Consider the following 12,313-nt stretch of genomic DNA (forward strand, 5'->3'; position numbering starts at 1 on the left):
GCTATGCACCTTGCATTGCATTGCATTGTATTGTATTGCACAACAGAACTAACTCATGTTCATCAAAGAGATAACATTTGTGTTGTTGCATTCCATTGCACAAACGATCTAACGTTATGCACTGAAGAATAACATCTACGCTATGCACATCTTGCATTGCGTTGCATTGCACAAGAGAACTAGCTCAATCCCATGTTCATTAAAGAGATAACATGTGTTGTTGCATTGCATTGCACAAACGAGCTACCGTTGTGCTCTGAAGAATAACATAGGCTATGCACTTTCGCACTGCATTGCTCACCAGAACTAACTCATTCCCATGTACATTAAAGAGATAACATATTTGTTGTTGCATTGCATTGCATTGCACAAACGATCTAACCATGTGCACTGAAGAATAAAATCTTAGGCTATGCACTTCTTGCATTGCATTGCATTGCACACCAGATCTAACCCATGTTCATTAAAGAGATAACATATGCGTTGTTGCAATGCATTGCACAAACGATCTAACCATGTGCATTGAAGAATAACATAGATGCTATGCACGTCTTGCATTGCATTGCATTCCACACCCGAACTAACTCAATCCCATGTACATTAAAGATATAACATATTTTTTTGTTGCATTGCATTTTATTGCACAAACGATCTAACCTTGTGCATTGAAGAATAAAATCTTAGGCTATGCACTTCTTGCATTGCATTGCATTGCACACCCGAACTAACTCATTCCCATGTTCATTAAAGAGATAACATATTGGTTGTTGCATTGGATTGCATTGCATTGCATTGCACAAACGATCTAACCTTGTGCATTGAAGAATAAAATCTTAGGCTATGCACTTCTTGCATTGCATTGCACACCAGAACTAACTCATGTTCATTAAAGAGATAACATACGTGTTGCTGCATTGTCGCACAAACGATTTAACGTTATGCATTGAAGAATAACGTATAGGCTATGCACTTCTTGCATTGCATTGCACACCAGAACTAACTCAATCCCATGTTCATTAAATAGATAACATATGTGTTGTTGCAATGCATTGCACAAACGATCTAACGTTGTGCCTTGAAGAATAACATATAGGCTATGCACTTCTTGCATTGTATTGCATTGCACACCCGAACTAACTCAATCCCATGTACATTAAAGAGATAACATATTGGTTGTTGCATTGCATTGCATTGCACAAACGATCTAACGTGCAATGCAATGGAGTGCATAGCCGATGTTATTCTTCAGTGCACAACGTCAGATCGTACATTAAAGAGATAACATGAAGAATAACATAGGCTATGCACTTCTTGCATTGCATTGCATTGCACACCAGAACTAACTCAATCCCATATTCATTAAAGAGATAACATATGTGTTCTTGCAATGCATTGCTCAAACGATCTAACGTTGTGCATTGAAGAATAAAATCTTAGGCTATGCACATCTTGCATTGCATTGCATTGCACAAACGATCTAACTCAATCCCATGTTCATTAAAGAGATAACATATGTGTTGTTAAAATGCATTGCATTGCACAAACGATCTAACCTTGTGCATTGAAGAATAAAATCTCAGGCTATGCACTTCTTGCTTTGCATTGCATTGCACACCAGAACTAACCCATGTTCATTAAAGAGATAACATGTGTTGTTGCATTGCATTGAACAAACGATCTAACGTTGTGCATTGAACAATAACATATAGGCTATGCACTTCTTGCATTGCATTTCATTGCACACCAGAACTAACTCAATCCCATGTTCATAAAAGAGATAACATATGTGTTGTTAAAATGCATTGCATTGCACAAACGATCTAACCTTGTGCATTGAAGAATAAAATCTTAGGCTATGCACTTCTTGCATTGCATTGCATTGCACACCCGAACTAACTCATTCCCATGTTCATTAAAGAGATAACATATTGGTTGTTGCATTGGATTGCATTGCATTGCATTGCACAAACGATCTAACCTTGTGCATTGAAGAATAAAATCTTAGGCTATGCACTTCTTGCATTGCATTGCACACCAGAACTAACTCATGTTCATTAAAGAGATAACATACGTGTTGCTGCATTGTCGCACAAACGATTTAACGTTATGCATTGAAGAATAACGTATAGGCTATGCACTTCTTGCATTGCATTGCACACCAGAACTAACTCAATCCCATGTTCATTAAATAGATAACATATGTGTTGTTGCAATGCATTGCACAAACGATCTAACGTTGTGCCTTGAAGAATAACATATAGGCTATGCACTTCTTGCATTGTATTGCATTGCACACCCGAACTAACTCAATCCCATGTACATTAAAGAGATAACATATTGGTTGTTGCATTGCATTGCATTGCACAAACGATCTAACGTGCAATGCAATGGAGTGCATAGCCGATGTTATTCTTCAGTGCACAACGTCAGATCGTACATTAAAGAGATAACATGAAGAATAACATAGGCTATGCACTTCTTGCATTGCATTGCATTGCACACCAGAACTAACTCAATCCCATATTCATTAAAGAGATAACATATGTGTTCTTGCAATGCATTGCTCAAACGATCTAACGTTGTGCATTGAAGAATAAAATCTTAGGCTATGCACATCTTGCATTGCATTGCATTGCACAAACGATCTAACTCAATCCCATGTTCATTAAAGAGATAACATATGTGTTGTTAAAATGCATTGCATTGCACAAACGATCTAACCTTGTGCATTGAAGAATAAAATCTCAGGCTATGCACTTCTTGCTTTGCATTGCATTGCACACCAGAACTAACCCATGTTCATTAAAGAGATAACATGTGTTGTTGCATTGCATTGAACAAACGATCTAACGTTGTGCATTGAACAATAACATATAGGCTATGCACTTCTTGCATTGCATTTCATTGCACACCAGAACTAACTCAATCCCATGTTCATAAAAGAGATAACATATGTGTTGTTAAAATGCATTGCATTGCACAAACGATCTAACCTTGTGCATTGAAGAATAACATATAGGCTATGCACTTCTTGCATTGCATTGCATTGCACACCAGAACTAACTCATGTTCATTAAAGAGATAACATACGTGTTCATTAAAGAGATAACATATGTTTTGTTGCATTGCATTGCACAAACGATCTAACGTTGTGCCTTGAAGAATAACATAGGCTATGCACTTCTTGCTTTGCATTGGATTCCACTCCACACCCGAACTAACTCAATCCCATGTACATTAAAGAGATAACATATTTGTTGTTGCATTGCATTGCATTGCACAAACGATCTAATCTTTTGCATTGAAGAATATAATCTTAGGCTATGCACTTGTTGCATTGGATTGCATTGCACAAGAGAACTAACTCAATCCCATGTACATTACAGAGATAACATAATGTGTTGTTGCAATGCATTGAACAAACGATCTAACGTTGTGCATGGAAGAATAACATAGGCTATGCACTTCTTGCATTGCAATGCATTGCACACCCGAACTAACACAATCCCATGTACATTACAGAGATAACATAATGTGTTGTTGCAATACATTGAACAAACGATCTAACGTTGTGCATGGAAGAATAACATAGGCTATGCACTTCTTGCTTTGCATTGGATTCCACTCCACACCCGAACTAACTCAATCCCATGTACATTAAAGAGATAACATATTTGTTGTTGCATTGCATTGCATTGCACAAACGATCTAATCTTTTGCATTGAAGAATATAATCTTAAACTATGCACTTGTTGCATTGGATTGCATTGCACAAGAGAACTAACTCAATCCCATGTACATTACAGAGATAACATAATGTGTTGTTGCAATGCATTGAACAAACGATCTAACGTTGTGCATGGAAGAATAACATAGGCTATGCACTTCTTGCATTGCAATGCATTGCACACCCGAACTAACACAATCCCATGTACATTAAAGAGATAACATAATGTGTTGTTGCATGCATTGCACAAACGATCTAACGTTATGCACTGAAGAATAACATCTACGCTATGCACATCTTGCATTGCATTGCATTGCATTGCATTGCATTGCACAAGAGAACTAACTCAATCCCATGTCCATTAAAGAGATAACATGTGTTGTTGCATTGCATTGCACAAACGAGCTACCGTTGTGCTCTGAAGAATAACATAGGCTATGCATTTTCGCATTGCATTGCATTGCTCACCAGAACTAACTCATTCTCATGTACATTAAAGAGATAACATATTTGTTGTTGCATTGCATTGCACAAACGATCTAACCTTGTGCATTGAAGAATAAAATCTTAGGCTATGCACTTCTTGCATTGCATTGCATTGCACACCAGAACTAACTCATGTTCATTAAAGATATAACATACGTGTTGTTACATTGCATTGCACAAACATCTAACGTTATGCACTGAAGAATAACATCTAAGCTATGCACATCTTGCATTGCATTGCACAAGAGAACTAACTCAATCCCATGTTCATTAAAGAGATAACATGTGTTGTTGCATTGCATTGCACAAACGATCTAACCTTGTGCATTGAAGAATAAAATCTTAGGCTATGCACTTTTTGCATTGCATTGCATTGCACAAAAGAACTAACTCAATCCCATGTTCATTAAAGAGATAACATACGTGTTTTGCATTGCATTGCACAAACGATCGAACGTTGTGCATTCAATAACATATAGGCTATGCACTTCTTGCATTGCATTGCACACCCGAACTAACTCAATCCCATGTCCATTAAAGAGATAACATGTGTTGTTGTATTGCATTGCACAAAAGATCAAACGTTGTGCATTGAAGAATAACATATAGGCTATGCACTTCTTGCATTGCATTGCATTGCACACCAGAACTAACTCAATCATTGTTCATTAAAGAGATAACATATGTGTTGTTGCAATGCATTGCACAAACGATCTAACGTTGTGCATTGAAAAATAACATAGGCTAAGCACTTGCATTGCATTGCATTCCACACCCGAACTAACTCAATCCCGTGTACATTAAAGAGATAACATATTGGTTGTTGCATTGCATTGCACAAACGATCTAACCTTGTGCATTGAAGAATAAAATCTTAGGCTATGCATTGCATTGCATTGCACAACAGAACTAACCCATGTTCATTAAAGAGATAACATATGTGTTGTTGCATTGCATTGCACAAACGATCCAACGTTGTCCCTTGAAGAATTACATAGGCTATGCACTTCTTGCATTGTATTGCATTGCACACCCGAACTAACTCAATCCCATGTACATTAAAGAGATAACATGTGTTGTTGTATTGCATTGCACAAAAGATCTAACGTTGTGCATTGAAGAATAACATATAGGCTACGCACTTCTTGCATTGCATTGCACACCCGAACTAACTCATTCCCACGTACATTAAAGAGATAACATATTTGTTGTTGCATTGCATTGCATTGCAAAAACGATCTAGCCTTGTGCATTGAAGAATAAAATCTTAGGCTATGCACTTTTTTCATTGCATTGCATTGCACAAAAGAACTAACTCAATCCCATGTTCATTAAATAGATAACATGTTTTGTTTCATTGTATTGCACAAACGATCGAACGTTGTGCATTGAAGAATAACATATAGGCTATGCACTTCTTGCATTGTATTGCATTGCACACCCGAGCTAACTCGATCCCATGTACATTAAAGAGATAACATATGTGTTGTTGCAATGCATTGCACAAACGATCTAACGTTGTGCATTGAAGAATAACATAGGCTATGCAATTCTTGCATTGCATTGCATTCCACTCCACACCCGAACTAACTCAATCCCATGTACATTAAAGAGATAACATATTTGTTGTTGCATTGCATTGCATTGCATTGCACAAACGATCTAAGTGCATTGAAGAATAAAATCTTAGGCTATGCACTTGTTGCATTGCATTGCATTGCACAAGAGAACTAACTCAATCCCATGTTCATTAAAGAGATAACATGTGTTGTTGCATTGTACTGCACAAACGATCGAACGTTGTGCATTGAAGAATAACATATAGGCTATGCACTTATTGCATTACATTGCATTGCACACCCGAGCTAACTCAATCCCATGTACTTTACAGAGATAACATATGTGTTGTTGCAATGCATTGCACAAACAATCAGGCTATGCATAGGCTATGCATTTTCGCATTGCATTGCATTGCTCACCAGAACTAACTCATTCTCATGTACATTAAAGAGATAACATATTTGTTGTTGCATTGCATTGCACAAACGATCTAACCTTGTGCATTGAAGAATAAAATCTTAGGCTATGCACTTCTTGCATTGCATTGCATTGCACACCAGAACTAACTCATGTTCATTAAAGATATAACATACGTGTTGTTACGTTGCATTGCACAAACATCTAACGTTATGCACTGAAGAATAACATCTAAGCTATGCACATCTTGCATTGCATTGCACAAGAGAACTAACTCAATCCCATGTTCATTAAAGAGATAACATGTGTTGTTGCATTGCATTGCACAAACGATCTAACCTTGTGCATTGAAGAATAAAATCTTAGGCTATGCACTTTTTGCATTGCATTGCATTGCACAAAAGAACTAACTCAATCCCATGTTCATTAAAGAGATAACATACGTGTTTTGCATTGCATTGCACAAACGATCGAACGTTGTGCATTCAATAACATATAGGCTATGCACTTCTTGCATTGCATTGCACACCCGAACTAACTCAATCCCATGTCCATTAAAGAGATAACATGTGTTGTTGTATTGCATTGCACAAAAGATCAAACGTTGTGCATTGAAGAATAACATATAGGCTATGCACTTCTTGCATTGCATTGCATTGCACACCAGAACTAACTCAATCATTGTTCATTAAAGAGATAACATATGTGTTGTTGCAATGCATTGCACAAACGATCTAACGTTGTGCATTGAAAAATAACATAGGCTAAGCACTTGCATTGCATTGCATTCCACACCCGAACTAACTCAATCCCGTGTACATTAAAGAGATAACATATTGGTTGTTGCATTGCATTGCACAAACGATCTAACCTTGTGCATTGAAGAATAAAATCTTAGGCTATGCATTGCATTGCATTGCACAACAGAACTAACCCATGTTCATTAAAGAGATAACATATGTGTTGTTGCATTGCATTGCACAAACGATCCAACTTTGTCCCTTGAAGAATTACATAGGCTATGCACTTCTTGCATTGTATTGCATTGCACACCCGAACTAACTCAATCCCATGTACATTAAAGAGATAACATGTGTTGTTGTATTGCATTGCACAAAAGATCTAACGTTGTGCATTGAAGAATAACATATAGGCTACGCACTTCTTGCATTGCATTGCACACCCGAACTAACTCATTCCCACGTACATTAAAGAGATAACATATTTGTTGTTGCATTGCATTGCATTGCAAAAACGATCTAGCCTTGTGCATTGAAGAATAAAATCTTAGGCTATGCACTTTTTTCATTGCATTGCATTGCACAAAAGAACTAACTCAATCCCATGTTCATTAAATAGATAACATGTTTTGTTTCATTGTATTGCACAAACGATCGAACGTTGTGCATTGAAGAATAACATATAGGCTATGCACTTCTTGCATTGTATTGCATTGCACACCCGAGCTAACTCGATCCCATGTACATTAAAGAGATAACATATGTGTTGTTGCAATGCATTGCACAAACGATCTAACGTTGTGCATTGAAGAATAACATAGGCTATGCAATTCTTGCATTGCATTGCATTCCACTCCACACCCGAACTAACTCAATCCCATGTACATTAAAGAGATAACATATTTGTTGTTGCATTGCATTGCATTGCATTGCACAAACGATCTAAGTGCATTGAAGAATAAAATCTTAGGCTATGCACTTGTTGCATTGCATTGCATTGCACAAGAGAACTAACTCAATCCCATGTTCATTAAAGAGATAACATGTGTTGTTGCATTGTACTGCACAAACGATCGAACGTTGTGCATTGAAGAATAACATATAGGCTATGCACTTATTGCATTACATTGCATTGCACACCCGAGCTAACTCAATCCCATGTACTTTACAGAGATAACATATGTGTTGTTGCAATGCATTGCACAAACAATCTAACGTTGTGCATTGAAGAATAGCATAGGCTATATGCACTTCTTGCATTGCATTGCATTGCACACCAGAACTAACTCATGTTCATTAAAGATATAACATACGTGTTGTTACATTGCATTGCACAAACGATCTGACGTTATGCACTGAAGAATAACATCTACGCTATGCACATCTTGCATTGCATTGCATTGCACAAGAGAACTAACTCAATCCCATGTTCATTAAAGAGATAACATGTGTTGTTGCATTGCATTGCACAAACGAGCTACCGTTGTGCTCTGAAGAATAACATAGGCTATGCACTTTCGCATTGCATTGCATTGCTCACCAGAACTAACTCATTCCCATGTACATTAAAGAGATAATATATTTGTTGTTGCATTGCATTACACAAACGATCTAACCTTGTGCACTGAAGAATACAATTTTAGGCTATGCACTTCTTGCATTGCATTGCACAGGAGAACTAACTCAATCCCATATTCATTAAAGAGATAACATATGTGTTGTTGCAAATGCATTGCACAAACGATCTACGTTGTTCATTGAAGAATAACATAGGCTATGCACATCTTGCATTGCATTGCATTGCACAAGAGAACTAACTCAATCCCATGTTCATTAAAGAGATAACATGTGTTGTTGCAATGCATTGCACAAACAATCTAACGTTGTGCATTGAAGAATAACATAGGCTATGCACTTCTTGCATTGCATTGCATTCCACTCCACACCCAAACTAACTCAATCCCATGTTCATTAAAGAGATAACATATGTGTTGCAGCATTGCCATTGCACAAACGATTTAACGTTGTGTATGGAAGAATAACATATAGGCTATGCACTTCTTGCATTACATTGCATTGCACACCAGAACTAACTCAATCTTATGTTCATTAAAGAGATAACATATGTATTGTTGCAATGCATTGAACAATCGATCTGACGTTGTGCATTGAAGAATAACATAGGCTATGCACTTCTTGCATTCCATTGCATTTCACACTAGAACTCATAATTCATTCTCAGGTTCATTAAAGAGATAACATATATGTTGTTGCAATGCATTGCACAAACGATGTAACGTTGTGCATCTTTGAAGAATAACATAGGCTATGCACTTCTTACATTGCATTGCATTGTACACCAGAACTAACTCATTCCCATGTTCATTAAAGAGATAACATATATGTGTTATTGCATTGCACAAAGGATCTAACGTTGTGCATTGAAGAATAACATAGGCTATGCACTTCTTGTATTGCATTGCATTGCATACCAGAACTAACTCAATCTTATGTTCATTGAAGAGATAACGTATTGTTGCAATGCATTGCACAAACGATCTGACGTTGTGCACTGAAGAATAACATCGGCTATGCACTCCATTGCATTGCACACTAGAACTCATAATTCATTCCCAGGTTCATTAAAGAGATAACATATGTGTTGTTGCATTGCATTGCACAAACTATCTAACGTTGTGCATTGAAGAATAACATATAGGCTATACACCTTCTTGCATTGCATTGCACACCAAAACTAACTAATGCTAACTAACTAACTAACTAACTAACTAACTCCATGTTCATTAAAGAGATAACATGTGTGTCCGTTGCAATGCATTGCACAAACGATCTAACGTTGTGCATTGAAGAATAAAGAATAAAGGCTATGCACTTCTTGCATTGCATTACATTGCACACCAAAACTAACTCAATCCCATGTTTATTAAAGAGATAACATATGTGTTGTTGCATTGCATTTCATACAATAACTAACATAATTCCATTGTAAAGTGAAAAATAAAATATGTTATGGTGCATTTCATTGCATTGCATACAATAACTAACTATACACATTCAAAATGGTTTGTTTTGCATTGAATAATAATAACCCATTAGATAGATTCTGTTTTATTAAGTTGTTTACAAGACCTTACTACGTGTGCATTGAAGAGATAACCCAACATGTGCGCTTTTGCTTTGCAATAAATTTTAATAATTCTCTTGTGCGTTGAAGAGAGGAAATGTGGTATATGTGCACACTGCATACACGAAGTAACTTAACAGAATACTTTTGTGCTTTTTATATATTTAACATTACATATTTACATACATAATATATGGGTTGTTACATTGCAAAATTACAATGCATACAATTATTGCGCTGCATATAAGAACTAACTTGTTCCGTTTGCATGTAAGAATGACACATTAGATATATGATTATGTTCTGTTTCATTGCACTGTATACAAAACCTAACTGGTTACGTTGTTCATTGAAAAATAACATAAATAAATTCACTGTTTCGTTGTATACAAGACCTAACATATTCCATTGTATTATTCTAAGACTAACGCCAAAATTATGCTTTGTTTCATTGAACTGCATGCAAGTGATATTTTTTTTTCGCTGTGAAACACAAGCGGTAATGCATTGTGCATTGCATACAATAATTATTCTGTTATTGAAGAGATATCACATACAATATGTGCTGTTGCATTGCATGCAAGATCTAACTCATTTCAAGGAATTCACACAAAATGTCATTGGTTAATCACTCTTTAATCCAGACCAAACATGTGTACGCACACTTATCTACCCATATATAGTCCAATATCTCCCTCTAGTGTTCATTCTTTGTAAAGATCCAAGTCTATGTAGACACAACAGTTGCATTAGTTTATTTCCGTTTACCTTCGGATAATTTGTTTTCTCGTTTTTGTCTTCAAACAAAGAAAAATAAACCGTTAATTTATCGCATATTCGACCCTTCTCATGAACATAAAAAACCTTTCTTTTGTAGTATAATATAAATTCACCAACGCGTGCCGTAAAATCTTAGTATATCTCATAAATATTAATTACTTCGCACCAAAATTATAATAAAAATATGTGCACAATGCAGCACGATGCCCTGTGAAAATTAACCATGTTTTAGTCTAAAAAAACCCCATGCAGTTAAACCATGGTAACCACAAATTAAGGGCTTTGTTACACTAACCATTGTTTAACCCTGTAGTAAACTGTGGTTATACAAATTGTAATCAATCCGACAAAATACCACAGTTACTACACTTTTACAATAATAAAACTATAGCTTATAGGGTCCGTGTAGGGTCGGTCCGAATCCGTGTATCATTCGTTCAGTCGTTTTTTAATTTAATATTGAAAGTAGAAAAATGAGAAAACAGTTCCTTTTTCGATTTTTCCTTTTTTCCAAAAAACGAAAAACAAGAATTCAGTTTGATTTTTCGTTTTTCGTTCTGAGGTAGAAAAAATTTATAAACAGCTGGAATATTCGATTTCTACACGTGGGCGGGAATGAAACGCCCCTTTCCTCTGATTTGTCAGCCGAAGATCAAACTGTCCCGTCATCAGTTCTTCCTCAGTTCTGCACTGCAGAATAAGAGTCCTCCATTGTGTGTATTCTTAACCAACGCGTTTATTGCAACTACATTTCATCTTTTTTCCATCAACCAGACTAACACCGACACAACCCGTTCTGGAGTAGACTAGACAGGGATTTCTTCTTTGTAGACCAGGAGTTCAGTGCCAGGGGTTTGCTATTTTCCTATTTTCCGAACTGTAAAGTGTTTTTTTTTTATTTATTTTTTATTTTTTTATCATGAACCACGCTGTGTTTTATTCCTATATAATGCATTTTACTTCAAATAATCTAAATGTTGACTTTGAAAAGTAGGCACGTCAGAAGGCTATTCACTCTATTTTGGTTAATTTTTGTTGTGCACCAAAAAGATGTTCAAGGAGACTGAGACGCGCTAAAGCAGCGCATCATGTTGTTTTCTTTATTTTTCAAAGGCATGACATTTTGTAGTCATTTTGAATGTACACAAATAAAAATATAAATGTTACTGTTTCGAATGACAGAGTATTAAACGACAGAATATTAAGTTATTTCCCCTGCTGAGCACAAATCCAAGTGATGGCGCTGGCGCATCGCTCGCTCACACAACATCTAGGCTATTATCAGTTCACTTCTGGCATTGCTAACTTGACATCGCAGCCTGTTCATTATTAAAATAAAACACAGTCAACCAAACATATAAAAAGTTATTCTGCTTAATTTAATTTAATTGGTCTGTTGTAAAGGCTGTGCCGCACAACTTGCTGTTATTCCAAACTCATTTCCCTTGCTGTGAAGAT

This window comes from Rutilus rutilus (genome assembly GCF_951802725.1).
Source record: "Rutilus rutilus genome assembly, chromosome: 17".
NCBI lineage: Eukaryota > Metazoa > Chordata > Actinopteri > Cypriniformes > Leuciscidae > Rutilus > Rutilus rutilus.